At 49.7% G+C, this 26890-nt stretch overlaps 1 protein-coding gene and 1 long non-coding RNA gene across 3 annotated transcripts in view; one reads left to right on the forward strand and one right to left on the reverse strand.

Annotated features, from left to right (window-relative positions):
* The window catches only part of KCNB1 (potassium voltage-gated channel subfamily B member 1), a 112144-nt gene that overhangs the window by 53450 nt on the left and 31804 nt on the right, over positions 1-26890 (forward strand). The window lies entirely within an intron of this gene.
* LOC120869102 lies at positions 1636-12841 on the reverse strand. 2 transcript variants are annotated; one of them, XR_005722428.1, is made up of 5 exons: positions 12069-12841; positions 11206-11366; positions 4467-7678; positions 4013-4301; positions 1636-3232 (listed from the first exon to the last, which is right to left on the reverse strand). It is a non-coding gene; the product is annotated as an uncharacterized LOC120869102 (long non-coding RNA). The 2 variants fall into 2 exon arrangements; XR_005722427.1 differs by lacking the exon at positions 1636-3232 and having other exon boundaries at positions 3517-7678.

The raw sequence follows: 26890 nt of genomic DNA on the forward strand, positions 1-26890 counted from the left end.
TCTTCCTAGACATTCAGAATAGTTTAAGATGGTCCATCCAGGAAAGGTGTGTGGACTAGAACAAGCTTCCTTCCCCCTGTCTTCCACATTTCTGGGACTTGGTGACACCACCATCCCCAGGCAGCTCCCAGCCTAACAGGCATGATTCTGTTACATCTGCTGGCTCTTTCCTGTAGTGGAACCCAGCCTGGTGGTCCAGACCTGCCTGCTGGCCACAACTGAGAAAGGGGCCCTCTGGAAGTGTGTGTTCCTCACGAAGAACAAAGATGTAGGCAGCAGTCTAAAATAGATGTGGAAAAACACTGCTTTTTGTTTTCTCTCTGGAAGGGTGGCTGAGTGAGCCACGGCAGGGAACCCAGAACGTCTGTACTGAAAACACTGTTATTATAAGACAGTGAGAAGAAGGAGCCAGGAGGGGCTGATGGAAGACACCACCCTAATCACCCCTGTATGCTCTCCAGACTGGAGTTTGGCCCCAAGAGAACGCTGAGCCAGACTTGATACCAAGGGTGATTCTCACTCCTGCTTCCCCACACCCCTGCTGGCTCTGACCGTGCCCCTTACCTTGCTCCACAATCTTCTGTGGCTCCCCACTACCCTCAGGAGAAGCTGCAGGACTTAACAAGGCATTCAAGGCCCTCCAGGTTCTGGTCCCAAGTGACTTTGCTGGCCTCTTCCCACTCCAGGCTACTTCTTGGCAGTCCTAGAACTTGCCCTACACTTTCATGCCTTTGCTTACCCACCTGGAACCCTTAGATTAGTCCATCAACTCAATTCTATCTAATCAAAGCAAAAAAATGTCTATGTTCCACTCCCTCCCTCCCAAACCAAGCTTAGTGACCTCAGCCTAGAGACCTGGCTTGAGAGTATAAAATTCCCCAGAGACACATGTGGTCAGGTAAATGAATGAAGGTGACCAAGTGGGGTGCCCAGCAGACAGAAATTCTCAAGCTCAGTGTAACAGAGTGGATACTTCTCAGACCTCCCCAGTTGCTGAGATGCAAGAACATGTAGCTTGATCCTCCAGTTTTGCAAGAGAAGGTGAAAATTGGGGTTATAAAATGAAATCTCAATTTTATGAATGTTAGCAACTAATTCAATGTTTTGGAAACACTGTTTAGACCAAACAAAATGTATCTATGGGCCAGATTCAATTTACAGGCCACGAATTGTCAATTTCCCTTTCCTTGTTACAAACAGAAGCAGCTAAGTCACAGTGTGTTATATGTCAACAGTCTCCAACCTTTTAGGCACCAGGGGCTGGTTTTGTGAAAGACAATTTTTCCACGGACCAGGGGAATGGGGAGATGGTTTGGGGATGATTCAAGTGCATTACGTTTATTATGCACTTTATTTCTGTTATTATTACATAAGCTCCACCTCAGATCATCAGGCATTCAATTCCAGAAGTTGGGGACCCCTGTTATAAGTGATACAGATGTATTTGGCCTTATCCTTGAGGCTGGGTTGGGTGCTCTCTCCTAGGGTGGTCTTGACAGTATCTCTCTGAGGAGATGAGATTTGTGCAAAGACCTAAAGGGAGGGAGGGAGTCAGGTTGTGGTTAATCTGGAGGAAGAACTTTCCAGGAAGTCAGAACTGCAAATGCAGAGGCCCTGAGATAGGAAAGAGCCTGGTGTGTCTGAGGCACAGCAGCAAGACTGTAGGCTGGAGTGGAGTAGGACCGGAAGAGAGGGGAAGGGGATGAGGAGTAATAACCAGGTCCACATCTATACAGGGCCCATGGGAGCCTGAATTTAATTCAGAATGAACAATGAAGACTATGAATTGATGAATGGGTGAATGAATGGGTTCCAAACTGCTCACCGGAATATCCATATTTGCTGTGGGAGTGTGGGTGTGGCTGCTTTGTCTTAGGGTCTGAAGTCTTCAGAATTATGCTGGAAGACGTTGGTCTGTGGTTAACATCGCCAGGTTGCCATCAGTCTGGAGCTGTTTTAATGGTGCTTGATTAGAAGCCTCAGATGGAGAGGAGTCTTCATGAGGGTGGATATGTATGAGAAAGACAGACAAATGGAGAGGAACCAGGCAGAAAGAGATGGGGCTCACCAGAGTGCCCGTCTAGCACCCTCATCCCTGCAGACCAGGGACACCCGGCCTCCAGTGGTGACTCTCAGCTCCCCAGCGTGCCCATGAGACTTCTGACCACCAAGTCCTCAGGACTCATGCAGCCACTCCTGGTTAACCCACTGGTGATAGCATGTGGCAGACCAGCTCCTGTCCTTGGCCGCACTTGGCCTATGAGACTATTTTCTGCCTTGACTCAGGCACTGGCATCCCAGCTGCTGGCAAGCGAGTCTGGTGGGGTTGCCATGGTGACCCTCGGGCATGGATTCCCAGAGATGCTCCCTGCATCCTCCTGCCACTGCTGATTGCTGGGGGAAAGCGTGACTCACCGTTAAATATATCGCGGCCGTCCCAAATTGGCGGCTCAGCCCTGGCAGCCGGATGTGGGGACAGGCAGCATCTGGGGGCGTGTGGGGTTGGGAGGCTGAGAGGCACGACCTCCTGAGCGTCTTCACAGCCTTCAGCTCCTGTCTCTCCTGGGCGGTACCTTTACCAATCCCCTGCCCAGATCTCCTGCCTTTCCCAGTCTGTCTGGGTTTCAGTCCCAACTCCGTTCACTTGCTAGCCAGGTGACCTTGGACAAGCTTTCCTTCTCTGGGTCTCAAAGTCCTTATCTGTAAAATGGGGGTGATGTGAACGCCGATGGTCAAGAACTGTGGAGGGTCTGAGCTTTCACTTGGCTTGCAAGCTAACAAGTGAGCCTGCCACAGTTGAGTGGATACTGGCAGGAGACATCAGCTGGCTGTGTCAGAGACAAAGGACTATTACAGCCCAGCAGGCAGCATGAACTTCATGTTCCCATCAGCCCGCTTTGCCCCCAGGTTCCGTGGGAGCCCTGCAAGGTGTCCCAGATGGCTGCTGCACCACCTGGACTTGTCACAGCTGAGGATCCCCGGGCTTAGGAAACCCCCAATTTTATAAGAAAGCTGCTGGCAAAGCGGCTCAGCCTTTGCCCTGGTAGGAGACCTCATCTTTATTATAGTGATGGGGAAACATCTCTCGCTGTACTATTTCTGTCTTCCAAGGCTGCTGGCTAGACATCCTTGAGAAGAGAGTCCAGAACAAGGCTCTCATTGTCTCTTGCTCGGAAGACAGGCAGACATGGAGTGACCCGTGGAGAATCGTCTCCTGCATCAGTCTCTAGGGCTGTTGGGAGAGCAAAGGAGTTCATACATGTAAACTGCTTCACATGGCCACCTGGCAAAGAATAAGCACTTAATAATGTCAGCAGTTATCATATGACTCTCAGCTTTTGCTGTTGTTTAGTCACTAGGTCGTGTCTGACTCTTTTGTGACCCCATGGACTGTAGCCCAGCAGGTTCCTCTGTCCACGAGATTTTCCAGGCAAGAATACTTGCCTGGCCTGCAAGGAGTTGCCATTTCCTTTTCCAGCGGATCTTCCTGACCCAGGGATCAAATCCACATCTCCTGAATTGGCAGACAGATTCTTTACCCCTCAACCACCAGGGAACTCGCTTCATAATATAATCTCTCTTTAACTAGTAGGAAGTCAGAGGCCTTCTGTTCTGTGGTTTCCCAGTTAGGTGACTAAGAAAATCCCAGCTTCTATCCTTTCTCACAAGGACATACCCACTTATCTCCTGGGCTCCTCAAAGCTTTAACAGCCCCTAGTCCACACCCCGGTTCCTCCCTCTGACTTCTCTGGGTTCTTTTTTTAAAATGGCTTTATTGGAGAAATAATGTATATACCATAACATTCCTTCATTCTAAAGAGTACAATGCAATAGTTTTTAGTAAATTTACAGAGCTGTGCTATGATCCGATTTCAGAACATTTCCCCAAGAAAAAACTTCCCGCCTACTTGCATTCACTCCCCATTCCCACCCACAGGCCCAGGAAACCGCACATCTGCTTTCTGTCTCTCTGGGTCTGCCTCTTTTGGACATTTCATAGAAACAGACTCACACAATACGTGGCCTTTTGCGTCTGGCTTCTTCCGTTGAGCATAGTATTTTAGAGGTTTCTCTGCAGCGTCGCATGTATCAGCACTTCATTCCTTTTTTATAGCTGAGTAGTATTTCATTCTTTGTCTAGTCCACACTTTGTATCCAATAACCTTCCCTAGGTTCCTGATGAGAGCTTTTGGGATGCTGTCATTTTCAGCACGGGCATTGACTGTCACAGCTGGGATCCTGCTATTGGCACTCCTTAGTCCTTATCCTGTCATCTTGGCCCTTTGGGGAGTCCTGGCGAGCTGAAAATAAGAGAGGAGCAGTTTGGCAGATGGAGTTTTAGAGACTTTTAAAACCACATAGCACATCTACTTCCATGAAAAGCAAGCAAACCCACTTCCATGGAGCCAGTCCAAGCCCTGGAGAAAGAAGCATTCATGAAGATTTTACAGGCCAAATTCCCCTACCTCTTCCCAGTTCCATCTCCACGGCAGTCCCACACGATCGTCCAAAGGAAAGAGCAGGAGAGGTTTCTGGTGCTTTCCATCCAATGGCCTTATCTCCTTAGACATTCCAAATAGGACAAGAACTCCCAGATAATTCCATGTTCCATGAAAAATATGTGCAATACGGAATTAAAGGAAAACATCTATTCTCCACCTCTGCCACCTTCACCCCTGACTATGGAGGCTCTGGGGGTGTGTTTGGTTAATAAAGGATTCTGTCTCAAAAAAGGAAGAGTCCACGACTATTCTTAGTTATTCTAGTTGATGAGCTGGAGAGAGATGGGGGAAAAGTCAGCAGGTGAAGTTTTCTGGCCTGATTTATTGACCTTCCTTCAAATAACCAGGAATCAGGATTCCCTGGTGGCTCAGACAGTAAAGAGTCTGCCTGCAATGTGGGAGACTCGGGGTCGATCCCTGGGTCGGGAAGATCCCCCAGAGAAGGAAATGGCAATGCACTCTGGTACTCTTGTCTGGAGAATCCCATGGATGGAGGAGCCTGGCAGGCTATAGTCCAGGGGGGTCACAAAGAGTCGGACATGACTGAGCAACTTCACTTCCTCCCTTCCTCAAATAGCCAGGCTTCTCCATTGTTATTCACATCCTACATCTGGATTTAGGGTTCCTGCAAGATGTAGGAAACGCCTTCCAAGTTGGGGAGTGTGTTGGGGAGGTGTTCTGGTTATCTATTGTTGCATAACAAGCCACCCCCAAGACTTAGTGGCTTGAAACAAAATCACTGATTTGTTCATGAATCTGCAATGGGTACAGGGATGGGTGGGGCTAGTTCATTTCTATGGGGCACGTGATGCCCACTGTGACACCTCAGCTGGGGCTCCCTCACACAGCCCAGCCTAGGAGTCGTTCCTGGCTGTCAGTTCCTCTCCATGGAGCATCTCCTCACAGCAGGGTAACTGGGCTCCAAGCGTGATCACACCAAGAAACAGGAAGTGATAGATGGCCGTTTCTCACGGCTCAGGTCCTGAAACTGCCAGCACATCATTTCAGCCATACTCTATTGAACAAGCGATTGCAGAGCCCAAATTCAGGAGGAAGGAACATCAACCACACCTCGTGACAAATGAGAGGCAAAGATCGTGATGGCAGTGTTTTGTTTTGGCCGTGCTGTGCAGCATGTGGGATCTTAGTTCCCAGACCAGGAATTAAACCCACGCCCCCTGCCACTGGATCACCAGGGAAGGCCCTGAACGTGAAGTTTTAAGACTCACATGGCTAGCAAGTTCATGGCACATCAGTAGGTCAGGAGGTTTTGGAGGAAGATGTGATGGGACAATCAAACCTAGAACAAGACCTCCCCCCCAACTGCCTCGTGTTGGCCAACATGGCACACCTGCTCAGTCACTCAGTTGTGTCTGACTCTTTGTGACCCCTTGGAATGTATCCCCTCAGGCTCTGCTGTCCATGGGATTTTCCAGGCAAGAGTACTAGAGTGGGTTGCCATTTCCTTCTTCAGGGGATTTTCCCAACTCAAAGATCAAACCTGCGTCTCCTGCATTAGCAGGTAAATTATCTACCACTGAGCCACCTGGAAAGCCCCTGGCCAAAGTTGGTTTCAGTCAAATTTCATTTTGTCCCATGGGCCAAACGTAAAGCAGGACCCCACCCTGCCAGATCCACGCGCCCAGGTCAGTGTCCTGCCTTTGGAAATCCAGGCCTTCTTGCTCAGTCTTGGCCCACAACATCCTCTCACAAGTGGGGAAACCCAGGGAATTTCCTGGCAGTCCAGTGGTTAAGCCTTCCAACGCAGAGCATGTGGGTCCCATCCCTGGTCAGGGAACTAAAATCCCACATGCTTCCTGGCCAAAAATCAGAAATGATGTTGTAACAACTTCAATAAAGACTTTAAAAATGGTCCATAGCAAAAAAAATCTTTGAAAAGAAAAAAAAAAAAAAAGAATGGGGAGACCCACTAGTGACTTGGTCTGGCAACACACAGGTGCCTGCACCAGGCCCCTAAGCCCCTGCTTTAATGGAATCCAGAAAAACCTCTCCAGACACACCTTTCATCAGAGCTTTTAGGGAAAATAGCTAGAGCTTTCCAGCTTCTTCCGGGAACACATCAGCAGTGAAGCGTAACCCCCCCTGAACTCAGGGCACCACATGACTGGACACCCTTGTCATCTGGATTTTCTAGAATCCTTTTTCTTCAGACCCTGGGCAGCAGGCCTGTCCTTACCTGCATGGCTGTCTGAGCAGCAAATTGCTAATGCCAGTGTGCTTAGAGGATCTCTTCTTGGATAGGAGGGGACAAGACCAGGTTTTGGATGCTGTCTTCCACTCTTAGTGGCTATGGGTCATCAGGCAAGTGACTTCACTTCTCTGAGTCTCCGTTTCCTCTTCTGATAGGCAGAAATACCATTCCCGGATATTGCGAGAATTAAGTAGACAGTGTACCTATTATACTCCATACAGCCCTTTGCCCCATAATAGCTGCTCAGTTAATCGTAACTATCGTTATGATGAATAATCATTTTCTGCCTAATAATGGTCTTTTGGAAAGGGAAGCCAATTCCAAGGAAAGCCAGTTTTGCATAAGATCTCATTTGCTGGGATTTCCCTGGGGGTCTTGTGGTTAAGACTCCACCTTCCAAAGCAGGGGGCCCCGGGTTCAATCCCTGGTTGGGGAACTAGAGTCCACATGCCACAATGAAGATCAAAGATCCCGAGTATCACAGCTAAGACCCAGTACAGCCAACTAAAGAAATAAATAATATTTTATTTTAAAAAGATTTCATTTGTTGTTTACAAAGGAACATTTCCTAGTTCCTTAGTAACCATGCATTTGGAGCAGTATGTCACTATACAAATATTACCTTAAGCCCAAAAAAGTTCTCATTGTGTTTCTTGACTAGCTTGCTTTGCCTCCAATCACACACAAAAAACAGGTATTGTTACTGCAGTGACGTGGGCAGGTGGCCAGCAGAAAAACTGGCAACCCCAATGGGAAGTCAGATCTGCATTTCTTGGAAGGAAAAACCCACAGGGCATTTCAGAGCTCCTTAGTCCAGTTGGAGTACAAAGAAGTCTGGATTCACTTGTTTGTTCTCCAACAAATCTCTCTGTAGTGTCTACTGTACACCAGCCCCTTGCTAGGCTCCGAGCCTACAGTGATGAAGGAAAAGAGCCAAGGCCCCAGAGCTCATGAAGCTTATAGTCTAGAAAGAAGAGAGGAACAAAAAACAACAGGACACCATGGAATACATAATATCTGTCCACAGATGCACTTCCCTGGCGGCTCAGTGGTAAAGAATCCACCAGCCAATGCAGAAGACACAGGTTTGATCTCTGGGTCAGGAAGATTCTCTGGAGGAGGAAATGACAACCCACTCCAGTGTTCTTGCCTGGAAAATCCCATGGACAGAGGAACCCAGTGGGCTACAGTCCATAGGGTCACAAAAGAGTTGGCCATAACTTAGCAACTAAACAACAATAAATCCACAGATGTAATAAGGAAGAGCACAGATTTTGAGGGAAAGTTGGTGGCATTTGAAGGAGGTCAGGGTAAGCTGTTCTGGGGACGTGACATTTAAGCAGAGATGTGAAATAAGTGAAGAAAAGAGATGAGTGTTGTGGGGGGCGGCGAGGGGTGGAGTGTTGTAGGCAGAGGGAATGGCTAGTGCAAAGGCCCTGAGGCTGTAAGTGCCTGACGTGTTCCAGGAGCAGCAAGGCCAGTGTGGCGGAGCACAGTGAGCAAGGGGAGGAGCGGAGAGAGGCAGGCCAGAGAGGGAAGAAGGGCCCACCACGCAGAGCCTTGCAGGCCTCGTAAGGACGTCGGCCTTTGTTCTGAGTGCATTGGGAGACAGTAGGGTTTTGAGCCAAGAAGAGAGAAATGAGCCAGCTTAGGTTCTGGGACCCCTCAGATGAAGGTGGAAAATTAATCGGTTTATCACAGGCACAAGGACAGAAGCAGAAAGATAGTGAGGAGGCACCTGCCACAGACCAAGCAGAAGAGAGTGGCCTGGCCCAGGGGCATCAGTGAGGGCAGGGGGAGAAGCGGGCACATTCCAGATACCTCTTTTTTTTTTTGGTCCACACTGTGAGACACGGGATCTTAGTTCCCCGACCAGGGATCGAACCCACGCCCCCTTCTGTGGAAGCCAGGAATCTTAACCACTAGACCGCCAGGGAAATTCCCCCCAAATCCCTTGAAGGTAGATGTGACAGGTCTTGATGATGCATTAGCGCTTCTGAGATTCCCTGTCACTGGTGCCTCCACCTGCTCCCCCATCAGCAGACTCAGCAGCACAGTCCAGACCGGGTCAGCTGGGCTCTGCCCACTTGGGGAGATGGCAGCCTTGTCCACCCATGGCCTGGGGACCCAGGCACTGGGCAAGGGCCTCCCTGGCTTCTCCCAGGTGGTGTCTCAGAAAGAGTTCTGGATTGAAGAGCCTTACCATGGGTGACACCCCACCACTGTGTGACCTTAGACAAGTCCCCTTCCCCATGCTGAACCTCAGCTTGCCTATCTGTGAAGTGGGAATTTTGAGACCAACCCTACTTCCTCCTGGGGTGACTGTGAGAAGTCAGATGCAGGCTGGGCACGAGTTCTGAGGACAGTAAAGGGCCACATTCCCAAAGGGGTTAAACTCAACCACGTTATCAGTAGTGATGTTTGGTCATTTCTGCTGTCCTGCAGGCTGCTGGGGAACTTTGACCTTGGTTCAGGTCAGGCCACAGCTATGCTAAATGAACACATCTCACTTTTGTTACTGAAGTATAGTTTATTTGCAATATTAGTTTCAGGTGTACCACCTAGTGGTTCTATATTCTCCCAGATGATACTCCACTTAAAGTTATCAGAAAAGATTGTCTATATTCCCTGTAGTGTGTGGTGTGTGTGGGTTAGTCGCTCAGTCGTGTCCGACTCTTTGTGGCCCCATGAACTGTAGCCTGTCAGGCTCCTCTATCCATGGGATTTTCCAGGCAAGAATGCTGGAGTGGATTGCCATTACCTTCTCCAGAGGATCTTCCTGACCCAGGGATCGAACCAAGGTCTCCTGCATTGCAGGCAGATTCTTTACCATCTGAGCTACCCTGTGCTGCATATTAAATCTTTGTATCTTATTTATTTTATACCTAGTAATTTATCCCTCTTAATCTGCTACTCTATCTTGCCTCTCTCCCCACTGGCTAGCCACTAGTCCATTCTCTGTATCTATGAGTCTGTTTCTATTTTATTATATTGATTCATTTATTTCATTTTCTTAGATTTATAAGTGAAAACAGACATCTCTTACTTCAATGTTGTGGCTAAACAGCCTGGGCTGCATGTGGGGTCGGACAGAACTGGGTGGAGTTTCTAACTCAGTTTCCAGAAAGTCAGCTAAAAAAAACCCAACGATCCCCTCAGTTCACAGGCAGACCAGCCTTCCAGCCTGGTATTCCCTCATGCCCCCCAAGGTTCCCAGAGGGGAGCCAGGCCCCTAGGCTGCATCCTAGTGAGTTTGTCACTGTCCCCTGGGCATGGCTAAATGTGGATCGTGGGCTTACTGTTCCTCTTCTCTAAGCTTCCCTGGTCTCTCCCTGAGAACTGGGTCCTTCAGGCCAAGAGAAACCTCAATTCAGTTCAGTCGCTCAGTCGTGTCTGACTCTGCAACCCCATGGACTGCAGCACGCCAGGCTTCCCTGTCCATTACCAACTCCCAGAGCTTACTCAAACTCATGTCCATCGAGTCGGTGATGCCATCCAACCATCTCATCTTCTGTCATCCCCTTCTCCTCCTGCCTTCAATCTTTCCTAGCATCAGGATCTTTTCCAATGAGTCAGCGCTTTGCCCCAGGTAGCCAAAGTATCGAAGACTAGAAGACTTCTATTTTTTGAGATTCCTGGACTATGAATTTATTTTCTTAAACCCCCCAAATGAAGACCTCCCAAAATTTGCATAACATTTAAAATATTAAATTGAACAAATTCCTGCTTTTGACTTACTGCACAAAATTACAACACAGTGTATGTATGAGGTTCACAAGAAAACCACAGGATTTGTTTTATGTGCTTACATATTTATATTTTAAATTCATGCTGTTCTCATACCCTGAGCCAGTAATGGGATGCAAGAGTGGTGAGGTCTGGCGAAAGCCGTCTTTTCTCATCATCATCACTTGTGTCCCTGTTTGGGTATGTAACCCATTTAGAGTTAAGGTCAAAATTCTAAAAATATTGGGATGTCAGTATTTTAAATAGGTGATATATTTTCTTGATGTGAAAGTTAGTGTTAAAAAAGGCACACAGTGAAAAGTCCTTCTCCCACCCCTGTCCCCAGCCCTCCTCCCCAGAGGCAGCCACAATTACTAATTTCTTCTGATTTCTTCCAGAAACAATTTAACCACATACAAGCTCATCCTAATTCGTGTGTGCATAGATCCTTTTCCTTTGCTTTATTGAAATGGGGGCTGGCTACACACATTGTTCTCATCTTGCTCTGTTTGCTAACAGTATTCCTCAGGGATTATTCTCTGTGCACATTGAGCCATCCTGCCTCTTCTTTACGGCTGCATAGTATTCCATTGCATGGCTGACTCACTGTTGACTTGCATTGTTGATGGACACTGAGGTTGTTTCAGAACTTTCTAATCTAATAAACAACAATGCAGTGAGTAACTTTATGCTTACATCATGAAAACTTGTTGAAGACCCTTAGGGATTATGAGGTCTGGGAGGAATGGCTCCTTTTTTACATACCTTCAACCCCTTCCTGGAAGCTGAACCTTGATTAAGGACAGCATCACAAAATGGACAGAGAACATTTCAGGCAGAGGGGACTGCAATCCAAAGGCCCTAGGGCAGAAATGAGCTCAGTTTATTCGGAAATGGCAAGAAGGCCATTGTGGGTGGAGTGGAACCTGTGAGGGGGAGAGGTTAGAGAGGACTTCAGTGGGTAATCGAGCCATGGTGAGGTGAGGCAGGAGGGAGCTGATGAATGAATGAAGCCATTCACTGACATTCATTCAGTGACAACTGAAGACATCACATTCCTGGAGACAGGCATGGCTCTCCCCTGACCTCTGGGAAGATTGGTGGCCGCCCGCCTTGGGTCCACTAGAGCTTTCCCCAAGGTCACTCACAGGGAGGAAGGAGCCCAGTGACCCGCCACAGGGCTGGAACCCGCTAGGTCTTCAATCAGCTGGGTTCTGGCCTCTCCCACTGCCCACACTGGCACAGGGCAAGCACTTTTGTTCATTATTTTTATTGTTATTTTATTTATTTTTATTTTTTGGCTGTGTTGCGTGGCATGTGAGATCTTGGTTCTGCACCAGGAATCAAACCCGTGCCCCTGGCATTGGAAGCACAGAGTCTTAATCACCAAACCAGGGAAGTTAACCACTAGGGAAGTCTCACAGATTTTTTAAATGATGGGAACTCATGGGTGCTGAAGTGGGCAGAGCTCAGAATATCCCACTGCTTCGGCCCCCCTAAAACACTCTCCATCTTTGCATGGCCAGCCCATCTCTCTCTGAGCAGCTCACCTTCTTAGGCCACCAATGATCCATTACCTCCCTCTCCCAGTCCCCACCCACCTGCCCAGCTTGCCCCCATCTCCTCACCGGTTTGGAGCCACGGGGAAGCCTGGTGGTTTCACAGCCCCACTCTGCCCAGACAAGCTGTGAGCAGCCTGGTTTCACTGCTCATAGGGGTGAAGGCTGTACTGGCCCCCACCTTTCAGGGCTGGAGCAAGATGCCATAAATGCCCATAAAGTATTCTGAGCAGGGTTTGGCACAGAGTGCTCAGAAGGTCGGCGGGCATTGCTTTTCCACCCAGGGCCTTAAATCTCATCTCCTTTCACTCATTGCTTGTGTGTCATCGGGCTCCTGTTCTGAATCGTGAGCTCAGGAAGGGAGTGTTGCCAGTCAGGTTCAGCCCTTGAACCCAGGTGATATTTAAAGAAAACTTGGAGGAGAAGTCCAGAGTTATCTGGGGCAGGAGGGGTGGGGAGAGAGCAGAGCCCCAGTGTGGACCCTGGGGGCAGCCCAGTGGGGAAAGGGGAGGGGGCCACGGGCTGTGGGGCAGTGAGGAGGGACCTGCGGACCAGAGGGGAGGGGGGCAGGAGCCAGACCCTGCAGGGCCTTGAGAGCCACAGCTCCGGGGTCTGAGTTCATTCCCAAGGTACCGGGGAGCCATAGGAAGCTCGAAAGCAGAGGGGTGAGGGTTCAGATCCCGCAGACAATTCTGATCTTGGGGTTCTCCGGGAGGAGGGGTTAGAGGAGGCAAGAGAGTGGGCAGCGCCGACTCAAACCATGACTGCCCTCTCGGGTCTGTCTGTCCGTCTGTCCCGCTCCTCTGTCCCCCTTCCCCCTCTTTTTATTCTCTGTCTCTCTCGCTCCTTCCTTCCCTGTTTCCTCCTTGTCTCTTCTCTCCTACCATCGTGTCTCTCTCGTACACACTCCCCTTCCCCTCTCCCGCCGGCTCCATCTCTCCCTCCCTCCCGCCTCTTCCCTGAACTGAACTCTAATTCATCTTCCCCACGCTGGCTGGCCCTGGCGCCCTTCCTTTGGCAGAGCTCATTATTTTAATTAAACTCTGGAATCTGTTTTACTAGCCTGACGTCTTGCTTAGGGAAACCAAAAGAGGATCTGCCTGGGGCCAGGACTGGGAAGCCGCCGGGCATTGTGGGAAGGTTTCCATCGCTGTCCCGGGAAGGGGCCCGGCTCTTAAAGGGGCAGCTGGGCGTGGCGGCTAGGGATTGAGGTCTGGCTTGGCCTCCAAGCCCCATCACTTCCTCGGGCAAGCTCCTTCCTGGGCTATAAAATGAGGTATTAATAATTCTTCTTTCATAGGGTTTTGAAAGGTTTAAGTGAGTTAACACAGTACTTTTCAACCTGAGGGTCATAAAATCAATTTAGTGGGTCACAACCACCATTGAAAACCCAAGAACATCAACAAAAAACCAACCAACAAACAAAAACGCCAGAATATGTCATCACTAAGAATCCATGTTGTGTGAGGAGCCTTTATTTCAGAGCGGGAATGCTCTCTGGTTGGTTTTGTAAATGTCTCTCTTCCTCAGGCGGCCCTTCTAGAAGGTTTGAAAGTACAATTAAAATACTCAACAAAGTTCATACAGTAGACACTCAGACTGTGGTGGCTGACGTTTTCTTGTGGGTAGCAAGAAAAGACTTCCTGTTGACTTCTCTATAGTAGCCGTAGTTTCACCCCATCTTACACACAGGAAAACTGAGTCTCAGAGAAAGAAGAGGCTGTCTCATGGCAGCGGACCAAGCAGAGCTGCAAACCCTAGCCTGACCAGGCCTGAGTACTGCCTACCCTCCCCCATCTAGGTCTGCAGGCATGCATGCGTGCTAAGTCATTTCAGTCATGTCCGACTCTTTGCGACCCCATGGACTGTAGCCTACCGGGCTCCTATGTCCGTGGGATTCTCCAGGCAAGAGTACTGGAGTGGATTGCCATACCCTTCTCCAGGGATCAAACCTGTGTCTCTAAAGTCTCCTGCACTGGCAGGTGGGTTCTTTACCACCAGCGCCACCTGGGAAGCTCCAGGTCTGCAGGAGGTGGAGGGGTAATACTCTGACTGCTAATGAGAACTCCGGCCTGGCAGGACTCGTCTGTCTGGGCAGGGGCTTCTGGGGCTGGGGCTACCCTTGGCTGTGACCCCAGAGGCAGCACAAAGCCCCAGCCCAGTGATCTTGCCTCTCTAGTACCCCACCCCCATGTCAGAGGGGAGAGGCTGTAGTTTTTCTGCTTCTTTCTGGACTTTCCAAAAGTCAGCAAGTCTAGGGGAAATTCCCAAGTGGAGCAAAGGAAGATGCGGTGGCTTGTGCAGGGCTGTGAGGAGGGGCAGCCGGTCTGGCAGGGTCTGCAGGCTGTGGAAAGGCAGGGGTGGGGGGTGGGAGGGGAGAGGAGAGGAAGGGGGAGGGGAGGGGACCACTATGAGGTCACAACAGAAAACAGGCCCTCAGCTGAGAGGCGGGAAACCTGGGTCCCAGGCTTAATTCTTCCCCAGCAGGGTTGTGCGCCTGAGGGCCAGTTCCTTCCCCTCTCTGGGCCTCAGATTCCACACCTGTATAATGGGCATGGTGGCTTGCAGGCCCTTTAGGAAACTCACCACTCAGATGTCTCAAAAACGCTCCCATGAGCCTGCAATTCTGATTCTGAGAAATCTCCTCAACTTCCCCAGTGGGGAAGGCCTCGTGTAGTTATTCATCCAACAAACATTTGCTGAGCACCTCCTGTGTACAGGGAGCTGGGAACACGTGGGGGATCAAGGCAGGCCCAGTCCCTGCCTCTCATTCTGGTGCATGAGACAGCAAGCCAGGAAAGAAATGACCGAGTGCTTTCAAAGCCCTGGAAGAGGGTCTTGGGATAACAAGTGAGGGTTGGGGCAGGCTGCTTTACCAAGATGGTCAGGAAGCTTCTCTGCGGAGGTAACATCTGAGCTGAAACCTGAAGGGGGAGGAGAAAGAGACCTAGGGAGAACTCAGGATAGTGGACCGCAAGTGCCAAGGCCCTGAGGCTGGAGGGTCAAGAGGCCAGGGTGGGGAAGAGGTGGGTGAGATGGGAGAGGCAGTCAAAGCCAGATCAGACAGGGCCTTGAGGCCTTTGATCGGCTTTTGTTCCCAGTGCACCGGGGCACCCTAGGGCCTTTTGAGCAGGGCAGTCACAGAATTTAAAAGATGTGTGTTTTTAAAAGATGCTTCTGAGTGGAGAATGGGTTGCAGGGGTGAGGGGGGACACCAATAAGGGGACCGTTAACGTTGTCCTTGCAGGACTCAGGAACCTGGGCAGGGTGGTGGTGGGGGCTGTGGGGACTAGCGGTCAGACTCTGGGTCTGTTTTGAAGGTGGAGAGAGCAGTCAGGGAGGGCTTCCAGGTTGGTGGCCTGAGGCTCTGGGAAGACGGGAATGCCCTCTGCCACAACAGGGAAGAGCCAGTGCAGAGCAAGTAGGGGCTTGGCTTGGCTTCATGAAGTTGGAGACACCAGTGGGACATCCAAGTGTCAAAGCCAACGTCCTCCCACCCAGCCCGGCCCTGCCTGCCCAGATGGCATGTGGAGGGGAGCCCGCCTTGCGGCAGAGATTAATTCCCATGACCCAGTTCTGTCTGCCGGTGGCTATGTGGGTCACCTGGACTGCAGGGCCTTGCCCCCAGAGCTTGTCCCACACCCACCCTCCCCTCTCTGGCATTCTCAGTTCTCTGGACCCTGCAGCCCCAAGAACACTGACGGAGGGAAACCAGATTGTTGCTGTTCCCCTGGCCCGTCTATGAGTCCTGGATCCCCCGTCTCTGCTCTTGTACCCTCTGCCTAAAATCTCCTTTCCCCTCCTTTTATTCTTTTTTTATTTTTTTTTTTTAATTTTTGGCCACACCCCACAGCATGTGGGACCTTGGTTCCCCAGCCAGGGATGGGACCTTGGTTCCCCAGCCAGGGATGGAGCTGGTGCCCGCTGCACTGGAAGGTGGAGTCTTAACTCCTGGGCCTCCGGGGAAGTCCCTCCGCCCTACTTCCCCTCTCAGCTCTCACATATTCCCTCCACCCCTTTATGTCAAGCCCAGAAGCCGCCAGGAACCCTTCCTGGCTTTCCACTTAGAATAAGAGGTACCATATTTTAAATGCCTATTAAGTGCCAGGCTCTGTAAAAAGTAATTTATCTTGCTGGTCTCATCTAATCTTTGGAGACAGAGATGACTGCTTCTGTTTTACTGATGAGCAAGATAGGGTTGAAGGAGGTAAAGTCACGATCTTGAGGTCATGTGAGGGAAGCGGCAGGGGTGGCAGAAATTCAAACTATACTCTGTCATGTTTTACAGAGCAGCTTAGGTACTTCTGTGCCTAAGGGACTTTGGGCTCCTCAAGGGCATGGATTGCGTTTATTTAGTTTTTGCATCCCCAGAATCTGGCACAAGCCCTCTATATCCGGCTGGCTGGCTGGCTGGATAGATAGATGGATACGTAGGAAGATAGATGGATGGATACCTAGTAGATGGGTGGGTGGATTTGTGGATGGGTGGGTAGATGAATTATAGATGAACAAGTGGCTAAATGATGGATGGATGGTGGGTAAGTACATAGATGGGTAGATGGAAGGAAGGAAGGACGGGTGAGGTGGATGGAGTAAAAAAGACAAGAAAGGTGTGAGAGATAGACAATTTCCACATGAGAAAGCTGTTCTTACACATTAAGTCATTGGTGATGCTCCCTTCTGACCTCAAGGATCAAGCAGTTCAGAGGCCAACTCTTTTCAAAGAAGATAGGAAACAGATCCACCATGTAATCAGCACCCATTATGGATCAGGCACCATCCTAAGAACCTTATGTGCATTAATCAACCCTCACAAAAGCCCTATGAGGAGAGTACTATTCTTATCTTATTTCTCAGATGAGAAATCAAACCACTTATCACAGGAGAGAGACCCCTATGGATGATCATAGCACTGTCTGCTGGTGGGGTGTGAATCAGAAGCTGCGGTAATTCCAAGGTGGCACAGAGGTAAAGAATCTGCCTGCCAGTGCTGGGGACACGGGTTCGATATCTGGGTTGGAAAGATCCCCTGGAGTAGGAAATGGCAACCCACTCTAGAATTCTGGCCTGGAAAATCCCACAGACAGAAGAGCCTGGAGGGCTACAGTCCATGGGGTGGCAAAGAGTCAAACAGAACTGAGCATGCAAGCATCATCTCAACTCTGAAAGGTTTTCTGACCCCAGGGCCTTTGTACTTACTGGTCTCTGCCTGGGGCCATCTGCCCCAGGCTCCTTCTCATAGTCAGATCTTAGCTCAAACATTTCCTCTTAGAAAGGCTGTTATCAACCACCTTACTCAGCAGCCCCCCAACTATTCTAAGAATTACTTAGGGACAATACAGATTTGGCTGCTGTGGTAGAGACCCAAATAGATGTGGCTTATGCAATATCAAATATGTTTCTTCTCTTTCTCAGTAAGGAGAGGTCACTGGTTCTTGAAATGCAGTATATACATCTGAGGTGTGTGGGGCCCCCACAAAGCGGGTGGGTGCAGTGGTTGAGAGAGGGCTCTGAATCCAGCTCTGCCTGAATCCAAATCTCACCACCACCTCTCACAACTGAGGTCAGGTGGACCTGGCACAAGGATCTTAGCCTCTCTGAGCTTGTATTTCCGATCTGAAAATTCAGTTGTTAATAACATCCTATTTCATAACGATCCCAGGAATGGATACACACAAAATGTCCAGAGCAGGGGTCCGCAAGCCAGGGCCTACTGGCCAAGTCTAACCTACCACCTGTTTTTGTATGGCCTGCAAGCTACAAGTGGTTCTTACATGTTTCACTCACTGAAAAATATCAAAGAAGCAATCTCAATTCAGAGATTATGAAAATTATATGAAATTCAAGTTGTACTGTCCCATAAAGTTTTATTGGAACACAGCTCATTTGTTTCTGGCTGCCTTGATGCCAAAGATGCGGCTTCCCTGGTGGCTCAGATGGTAAAGAATCTGCCTGCAGTGCAGGAGACCTACCTGGGTTTGCTCCCTGGGTTTGAAGGATCCCCTGGAGAAGGAAATGGCAACCCACTCCAGTATTCTTGCCTGGGAAATCCCATGGATGGAGGAGCCCGGGGGGCTGCAGTCCACGGGGCTGCAAAGAGTCGGACACGACGAGCGATTAACACTTTCATTTGTGCCAAGTGCAGAGTGCAGCGATTGTGACAGACCGCGTGACCCACAGTGTCTGGCCCTTTACAGAGAAAGTCTGCCGAAGCCTCGTCTAGAGAGCGTTGCCTGGTACACATCAAACCTCAGATGGTGTTACTCACTGAGGCCCTTGGGAAGCTGCTATGGCGCAGGGGCCAGACTGGGTTTTAACTGTGGGCTGCGCCCTGGGCTAGGCACATTATGTGGACAAATCTCATCTCAGCACTTGGAGTTAGGTGTGACTATGTCCATTTTATAGATGAAGAAACTGAGGCTCAAAGAGGTGTTGGCGCTTGCCCGAGATCACCCAGCTGGATGAGTAGCAGAGCTGAGATTTAAACACAGTGTCTTCTGGTTCCACTGACTGCCCCCTTCCCTTCCCCTCCATGTACATACCACCCACCCCACTGCCTGAGATGGCTCTGCAAAAATGCCAGCCACTGTGTCTCCAAGGCCTGGCAATGGAATCATCTGGAAGAGTCTGCTGAAAATGCAGGTTCCTGGGATTTCCCTGCTGGTCCAGTGGCCAAGACTCCTCACTCTCAAGGCAGAGGGCCTGGGTTTGATCCCACCTGCTGCAACTAAGACCTGATACAGCCAAATAAATCCTTTAAAAAAAAAAACAAAGGCAATCCTTGAGTCCTACTGCAGACCTCCTGAATCCGCCTCTGTGGGGAGGACCCAGGATGCTCCGTCAGCAAGAGTCCCCAGAGGATTTCAGGGGTGGTCGGCGGGGAGGAGGTCCCCACGGGCTGCAGCTGGTGGGGGTGGGGAGCTTCCCGAGGAAGGGTGAGCTGAAGAAGAGTTGGACAGGTGAGCGGAAAGCAAGGGGTGGCCCAGGTAAGGAAGCCTGCCCACGCGGAGTCGAGGAGGCAGTATTGAGGCTGGTCTCCACGAGCCCTGGAACTCCGGGGAGAAAGGCAGCTCTCCTACCCGGGAAGATCTTCATTTCCTCTGGGATTTTAAGAAGAAACTGGAAGCTCCTCACTCCAGCCTCCAAAACCCCGTGTGATCTGCTTCCCGCCTGCCTTTCTGTCATCATCTCTGACCTTCCTTTCCTCACTTCTTTCACCCTGGTCTCCTCTCTGGTCCTGAAATATACCTCCTTCCTGCCTCAGGGCCTTTGTACTTTCTGCTTCCTCTATCTTGCTCATCCTCAGACTTCAGCTCAACAGCCACCTCAGAGGGGCATTTCCTGACCAGCTGCCTTCTCCCTCACAGATATCTCTCCCCACAACCGCATCCCTGCTGTTATCTATCTGTTTATTGGCTCCTCCTTGCTTCTGGGGCTTCCCAGATAGTTCAGTGGTGAAGAATCTGACTGCCAATGCGGGAGAGGCAGGTTCGATCCCCGGGTCAGGAAGTTCCCCTGGAGGATAAGAATGGCAGCCCACTCCAGTATTCTTGCCAGAAGAATCCCATGGACAGAGGAGCCTGGCGGGCTATGTTCCATGGGTTCACAGAGTCAGACACAGCTGAGCGACTGAGTACACTCGCACCTCTCTCCTGAGAAATGACTTTCTGCTTCCTTCACGGCTGTACCCCCCAGAGCCCAACACAGTGCCTAGAACTCAGAAATTATTCAGTACCTGGTGACTGAATGAACGAAAAATGTGAAACATGCCCCAGAGAAGGGCTGAGCCAAACTTCTAAGCTCTTCTCCTGGTGAAGTACTCAGCACTCAGGGGGCACCCGGCTAAGGTTTGAGATGAGACCTCTGTGGCATGAAAGTGGGTGGAGAGGGCCTTCCCTGGTGGTCCAGTGGCTAAGACTCCACACTCCCAATGCCGGGGGCCCAGGTTCCATCCCCTATCGGGGAACTGGATCTCTCATGCCACAACTGAGACCCAGTGAGGCCAGATAAACATTAAAAGAAAAAAAAAAGTTGGGGAGAATTCCTGAAAGAGAAAACAAGGCAGCTGAAAGAGCCTTTTCCTTCCTCTTATCCCCTGGAGAGGAAGACATGCTGTTGCCTTCTGGAATTCTCCAGTCATCTTCCTGCGTCCACAAACCCGGGAGCTACCCCAGCTCCCCTCACTGAACAAGCCCTGGACCGGCCCTCCACAGGCACACTCCCGTCAGATCCTCACCACTCAACGAGTGACGAAGGATCCCTGCGCCCATTTCACAGATGGAGAAACAGATTTGGAGAGGGAAAGGAATTTGTCCTGGGTACAGGGTGAAACCCAAACGCTGGAACTCAGCCCTCTCTCTAAAGGCTCTTTTCTCGGCCCCCATGTTGCCTGCCACTCACCCCACCATCCATGCCACTTCTGCGTACTCCCCTAACATGCCACTGACAGAGAGTCCCTCTGCAATCTAACTCAAAGCCAGGAGACAGGCAGCTTTGTTTCTGTTTCACATGCAAATTTAGGGCTCAGTTTTCACCAGAAAGGCATAGAGAGGTGAAATATTTATTTGGCTGCGCTGCGTCTTAGTTGCAGCATAAGAACTCTTAGTTGAGGCATGTGGGATCTAGTTCCCTGACCAGGGATTGAACCTGGGCCCTCTGAATTGAAAGTACAGAGTCTTAGCCACTGACCTCTGCCTCAAGGTTTGAACCAGAGAAGTCAAGGAGTGAACAGGAGAGGCAGGCCACACTCCCAGTTTTATTCCCAGGCACAAAATTAGGCTGACTCTGAAGGTCATTCATTGTACATATGGGGAGGGTGAGGCCCAAAGATGGGGAAAGACTTGCTGAGGTCACACGTGGCAGAGCTGGACCCAGAACCAGACTCAGTTTCCCCAGCCATAAAATGGGTTAGACTGGATGGGATGGGGGCCCTGGCAACTGTTCTCTCCCAGGCCTCAAGTGGTGCCTCCTGTAGGAAGTCTTCCCTCCTGCTCCCAGATGGACTCGGTTTCTCCCAGGCAGTGGGCTCTCCCCTTCTCCCCTGGACCCTCACACTCTGCTTTGCAATAAGTTGTGTCTGTCCCTCTGCTACTAGACAGGAAGGAGGGTTGGATCTTACTTGCTCTTGCAGACCTGGTGTCTGGTCCAGAGTTGATCTCCTTTAGTTAAAATGTATGCATTTTTATTTAGGTGTACATGCATTATACCAGCCCTTCATTCATTCAACGGGCGACCCCCGCGCATCAGGCACCACGGTGCTAGGAGCTGCAGGTCTGGCGATGGACACGATGAACACGGTAGATTGGCCTCCACTGCACAGCACTCCTCGCAGAGTGCTGGAGATGCGCATTGCGCCTCATCCTGCAAACATTCCAACTCACGTTGGCGGGGCCAGGAGCAGAGGGAGGCGCCCAGGGCGGAGAATTTAAGATGTACACTCTTGAGGTGGCACAGTGCATGCCCCCTCCTCAGCCTGGCCCCGAAAGCATGAGCTGAGAGACATGCCCTTATCAGGGAGGCAGGAGAGGGTCATGGAAGGCAGCCCTGAGAAGGGAAGATGTATAAACACACACATCACTCAGGGTAATGGTTCTCCACTCCCTAACCAATCCAAGCCCCTTTTATATGACAAATATTCTGTGAACTCCTCACCACTAAATAAAAGTCATAGATAATATACTTGACTTGGTCAGGAAGATCCCTTGGAGAAGGAAATGGCAACCCATTCCAGTATTCTTGCCTGGAAAATCCCCTGGACTGAGGAGCCTGGCAGGCTACAGTACCTGGGGTCAAAGAGTCCAACACGACTGAGCGACTTCACTTTTCCCTGGCAGTCCAGTGGTTAAGACTCCGCATTTCCACTGCAGGGGGCACTCCCAAGGGTTTGATCTTTGGTTGGGGAACTAAGATCCCACACGCTGCACAGTCAAAAGAAAGAAAAGAGGTAGATAACAGACTTTGCCTATTCATCCCCCAGCCAAATCAATACACGTAATGCTCTAAATTTAGCAGAAAGAATTACAAGGAAAATAATTTATATTAAACTTGTATGCATTTCAATATACAAATGCCTGGTCACGACAGTGACTCCAGAAAACAATGAAGCATCAGGTGTGTACCCTATACATAGAAGCGCTGCAAGTGTGACCGAGAGGAAAACAGAGCCACAGGTGTGTTGGCAGCCCAGATACCATCAGTGGCGTTGCCATCAGTCACGTGGTTTTTCCAATGTGGTGAGTAACTCTCAGTAAAGTTCTGAACAGATGAAAGTACAGTTCTACAGCTGTTTCAGTCAATGGTTGCATTTCTGGAAAATTCGGGATATGTTAAACCTTGGCACTGGCGGAAGATATTTGACATGTTTAGATGTAAAATGGAGTCAGAGTCTAGGTTCGAGAAATCGTAAGCAGCCCTGTTTTGTGCGGTTCAGGTCGCCCAGCGTACCAGCCTCTGCCCCCTGGGTGCCCGAGGGTCCCCTCCTATCCTCGGGACAGCCTCACACTTTTCCAGGCCTTCTGGGCAGAATCACTGGAGCCAGCCTCCAGCTCACAGCCAGTGTCCAAACAGAAGGACGCTCTGTTATCTGTTGGTCCTTCTATTCTCAACCTAATGGCTTGTTTACGCTTTATTTACATTATCAGGGGCCTGGCACGCCGCCGACAGTAGCCTTTTTTTTTTTTTTTCCAATCTGTGCACGTCCTTGGCAATTAGCCTTCTAAGTAAAGGAGACAATATCAGCAGAAATTTCCTCCTGACCGATCTGAACCAGCCTTGTTCCCAAGAAGTCAGCAGCCCCTGGCTGACTCCACTGTGAATTCTCAGCTGCTCCAGACCAGCCCTGTGGACATTAACCAGCTCCCCTGTGTGCTCACAACCAGAAATGGCAGCTCATGAGGTCTGGTACCCCTGCAGTTGTTTTTTAGAACCAGAACCATAGTGAGTGCTTCTATGAGCTAAAGCCTTTTGAAAAAAAAATAATTTTGTTGATTTTTTTTTTGGCTGTGCTGGGTCTTAGTTGTGGTATGTAAGATCTTCAGTCTTCACTGAAGCAGGTGGGATCTCTAGTTGCGGCAGGTGGGATCTAGCTAGCTCATCAGGGATCGAACCCGGACCCCCTGCATTGGGAGTGTGGAGTCATAGCCACTGGGCCACCAGGGAGGTCCTCCTGAGCCAAAGACTTAACTCAACAGACTTTCTTACCCAAGCAGCTAATGCATAACTGGGTTTCTCTCCCTTGAGAAGGAAGAGACAGGAAAAGAAAATTTCTTTTATTTCCTCCTTCATCCTTTCACCTTTCCCTAACAAGCCCCCCCCACCCACCACAATTAGACACGCACCTCCTGGTCTCCAAGAGGGCGATCTTATCCGAAATAAAGTACTTCACTTCTTGCCTTTAGAATTTCCAGAATTTAAGTCCTCCCGATTGAAAGCTAGGAGTCTTTTAAGAATAAAGGATGATGATTCATGATTCATCTTATATAATTATCCTTGGACCCAAACCCATGAGGCATGCAGACCTACTGTGTGTTATTCTACTCATCCTCACCACCTCCAGGATAGACCTTTCTCATCCCCATGTTGCTGATGAGGAAACAGAAGTTCAGAGAGGGCTGTGACTCACCCAGGATCACACAACAGGTCCACTGCAAAGCCGGAGTTCACCCCAGATCCACTGTTCACAGAGCCCACCCTTGTTACAGTTACCCTGCTGCAGAGTCCTTTTCTTTCTCCCAGGGTAGAAATAGCTGTTTACCCTATTTTGTATGAACAGGTTTCCAGTGAGGGCTCCAGAATGTGTGTGATCAAGCCAGTGAATTCAAAAATACAGTTCTTATTACGGAACTTAGTATTAACCAGCCACCCACCCGCCTGGCTCTAATTAAAGGCCTGTCTATCTTCGGCTTACAAATCTCGGCTTTCTGGGGCCTATAATTTAACCAGTTGCAATCAAGCCCCAGAGAGTTGCGAGTAGAAGACTGGCCTCTCTACTCCCCATCCTACTGAGGCTAGTGATAGAGAGACAGGGTACCATTAACATTGCTTGGGTTCAAACCCTGACTCGGCTGCTCAGGGGTGGGGCTCAGGTGAGGCCGGCAAGGTACAAAAGTCCAGAATCAATATTATTGATTTTTTTCTTTTCTTTCAGACTCCAAGATGGCTCAACATGGCAGATCCTGTCTTTATATAAGATATAGATATTTTGTTTGTCATGCATTTTTTTGCATTAAGTATGATTTTCTAAAATAGTGCCCTAAAATATTATGTATCTTGATTTCTGAGTTTTGGGAGACTTGTTTTGCACCCTTAAATTTTTTCACTCTAGTCTTGGCCCTGGTGCCACTTCATATAACCTTTGTCAAGTTACCACCCACTCGCCTCCAAGCTGCAGTTTTCCCACCTATAAAGTGGTGTTACTAATAGGACCTACCTCACTGTGTGGCTGGATCTCAATCCCTGGCATACAGCTGGCACACAATAATAGCTGCCAGTGTGGGGGAAGAGAGAAACTGGCATTGGCATTGGGGGTGGATGAGACTTCGATGCAAGACTGCATCACAGGGCTTCTCCGGTCCCTAGCTCCCACCCACTGAATACCAACCCCACATGTGACGATCAGAAATGCCTGCCCACCTGCAGTTTTCCCAATGCCTCCAAGAGGACAGTGCTACCCCCACTAGGCTAGGTCGCCGACTTGGAGTCATACAGACCTGGGCTCAAATCCAGGTTGTCATTTAGCTGTGTGACCTAGGGCAAGTTCCTTAACCTCTCTGAGCCTCTCGTTGTTTTTTTTTTTCTTCATTTGCAGAATGACACCAGTATCTCATAGGGGTGATTTGAGTGTTTGACTATCCAATTTGTGGTAGTTGCTGCTGTTATGATTATATCATTTGTATTCAAAGCAGTAAGCTCTTTTTGGAGCAAAGCTCTCTTGTGGCAGTTTGTGGGGGAGGAGGGAACCAGCTACCAGATGAAGTTGTGAAGGAAGAAGCAGATCTAGCCCGCTAATATGTATTGTTTGAATTGAACTGTATTTACATATTTTAATTAGCTGCCAGCACTAACAATTTGGAACATTTCATGGGGAAAAACTAGACTTGTTTGTTTGTTTGCTTCTCTTAAGAAGTCGGAAAATGAGGCCGCCTTTGGACCACCTCTTTTCCCTCCAGGAGCTGGTGAGAGGGGCCTGAGCATCCCTTCCCACTCCGGGAATTTTACATCCAGCCGGCTGGAGCTGTTTGCACTTCCTGCCTGGGTCTCGTTGGCCACCCCGTTTGCAACCCCTGGCTGGCTGTGAGGGAGGGGGAGGGGTGGAGCACTCCTTAGGAAACTGGAAGGAAGGGTTCTAAAAGGAAGCGAGGGAGAGGGTTGTCAGGGAAGATAAGAAGCCCTGGCGGAATTCGGAGTGCCTCAAAAGTGGCTGAGAGAATCAGGTTTTATTTGCTCAATCTTGCAAGCTCATCGCAAATTGCTAAGAGCCAGGAAAATGTTAACATTCTAGGGATGGAGGCTGAGAATAGGCATAGCGAGAGCAAAAACCTGGACGCTGGAATCCTCCTAAATTGCCCAAGGAAAGTGGGCAGAGGCTGGGACCAATCAGATAGGGATGGAACACCAGGTCAGGAAACCCCTAATCTAATCCTGCCGTGCAGCCGACTGGCCTGGAGACCTTGGTCAGTCACTCCCCTCTTTGGGCTGATCTTAGACTCTTAACCTAGGATGAGTAAAAGGGAAGCATTGAACCAAGGAGGGGCCTTCAGGCTCTGAAATTTGAGGTCATCTTCTTCATTACACTCATCATCATCCCAGTACACAGTAGGCGCTTAAGCAGCATTGTACTGTTTTTCCACACATGTGCACAGAGCTGTGTGGCAATTTTGCCCCACTCAGGGCTGTATTCTCTGAAGGCAGGGCTTAACAGCTCTAGGAACAGCCGGAGAAAGTAGCTGTGTTTATAATCTCTGCCTGGGCTGTGGGCTGGAACTCTAGGGAAGATTCCAAACACAGGCAGGACCAAAAAAAAAAATGTTAGATGAAAGCTGGGGTCCTTGGAGGGCTGAGGGCTCCGGAGACAGACTGTAGGGACGGGGTAAGGGAGCCTGGTCCTGAGCAACCACTGGTCCGGCTCAACTGTGATCTCTCTGAGGAAGGAATCGAGTGGTGAGTACCTTACCCATGGCAGCTGCCACAGGGCCTGACATGCTTGAGGGATGCATGAATAATTGATGAAAAGAAAGATGGAGACAAAGACGAATATAGGAAATGAGAGAGAGGAAAGGATGGATGGATGGATGGTAGAAGACTAAAGGATATTGGATGCTGCATAAGTGGATAGAAGATGGATGAATTTTAAAATGCGGAATGAGTGGAAGGAGGAAAGACTGAAGGGAGGGAGGGAAGATAAGGAAGAGAGAAAAGGAAAGTAGAGGAACTGACAGGTGGAAAACTGGGTGGATGAATGAACAGGTAGACACTAGGGCAGTGAGAGGGAGGAAGATGGACCGTATCTAGCTGGATGGAGGGATGGATAGATGAGTGGACCCATAAATGTAAACTGGCAAGTGGCTGGCTGGCCGGCTGAACCTAAGAATGGAGAACAGGTGAAAGGAAGGAACTGATGTATGGTAGATGACGGAATGGAGAGAAAATTGAGTGGATAGATGAAAGGGTGGAAGAAAGGAGGCTGAGGTCTGCCTCTGAAAAGCAATCCACTAATAAGCATTTATTGAGCCCCCACTATGTGCCTAGCCCCACTCTAGGCACTGTACAGACAGAGAAATAAAGTCAGGCTCCTTCCTCACCTCACTTCCGTATTCCAGAACCCCCTCCCCCACACACAAGGAATTCACCGTCCAGTTGGGGAGAAATATTCAGAGGCTGGGTCTGTTGGCTAA

The sequence above is a fragment of the Oryx dammah genome, unplaced genomic scaffold (assembly GCF_014754425.2).
Source record: "Oryx dammah isolate SB20612 unplaced genomic scaffold, SCBI_Odam_1.1 HiC_scaffold_10, whole genome shotgun sequence".
NCBI classification, from domain to species: domain Eukaryota; kingdom Metazoa; phylum Chordata; class Mammalia; order Artiodactyla; family Bovidae; genus Oryx; species Oryx dammah.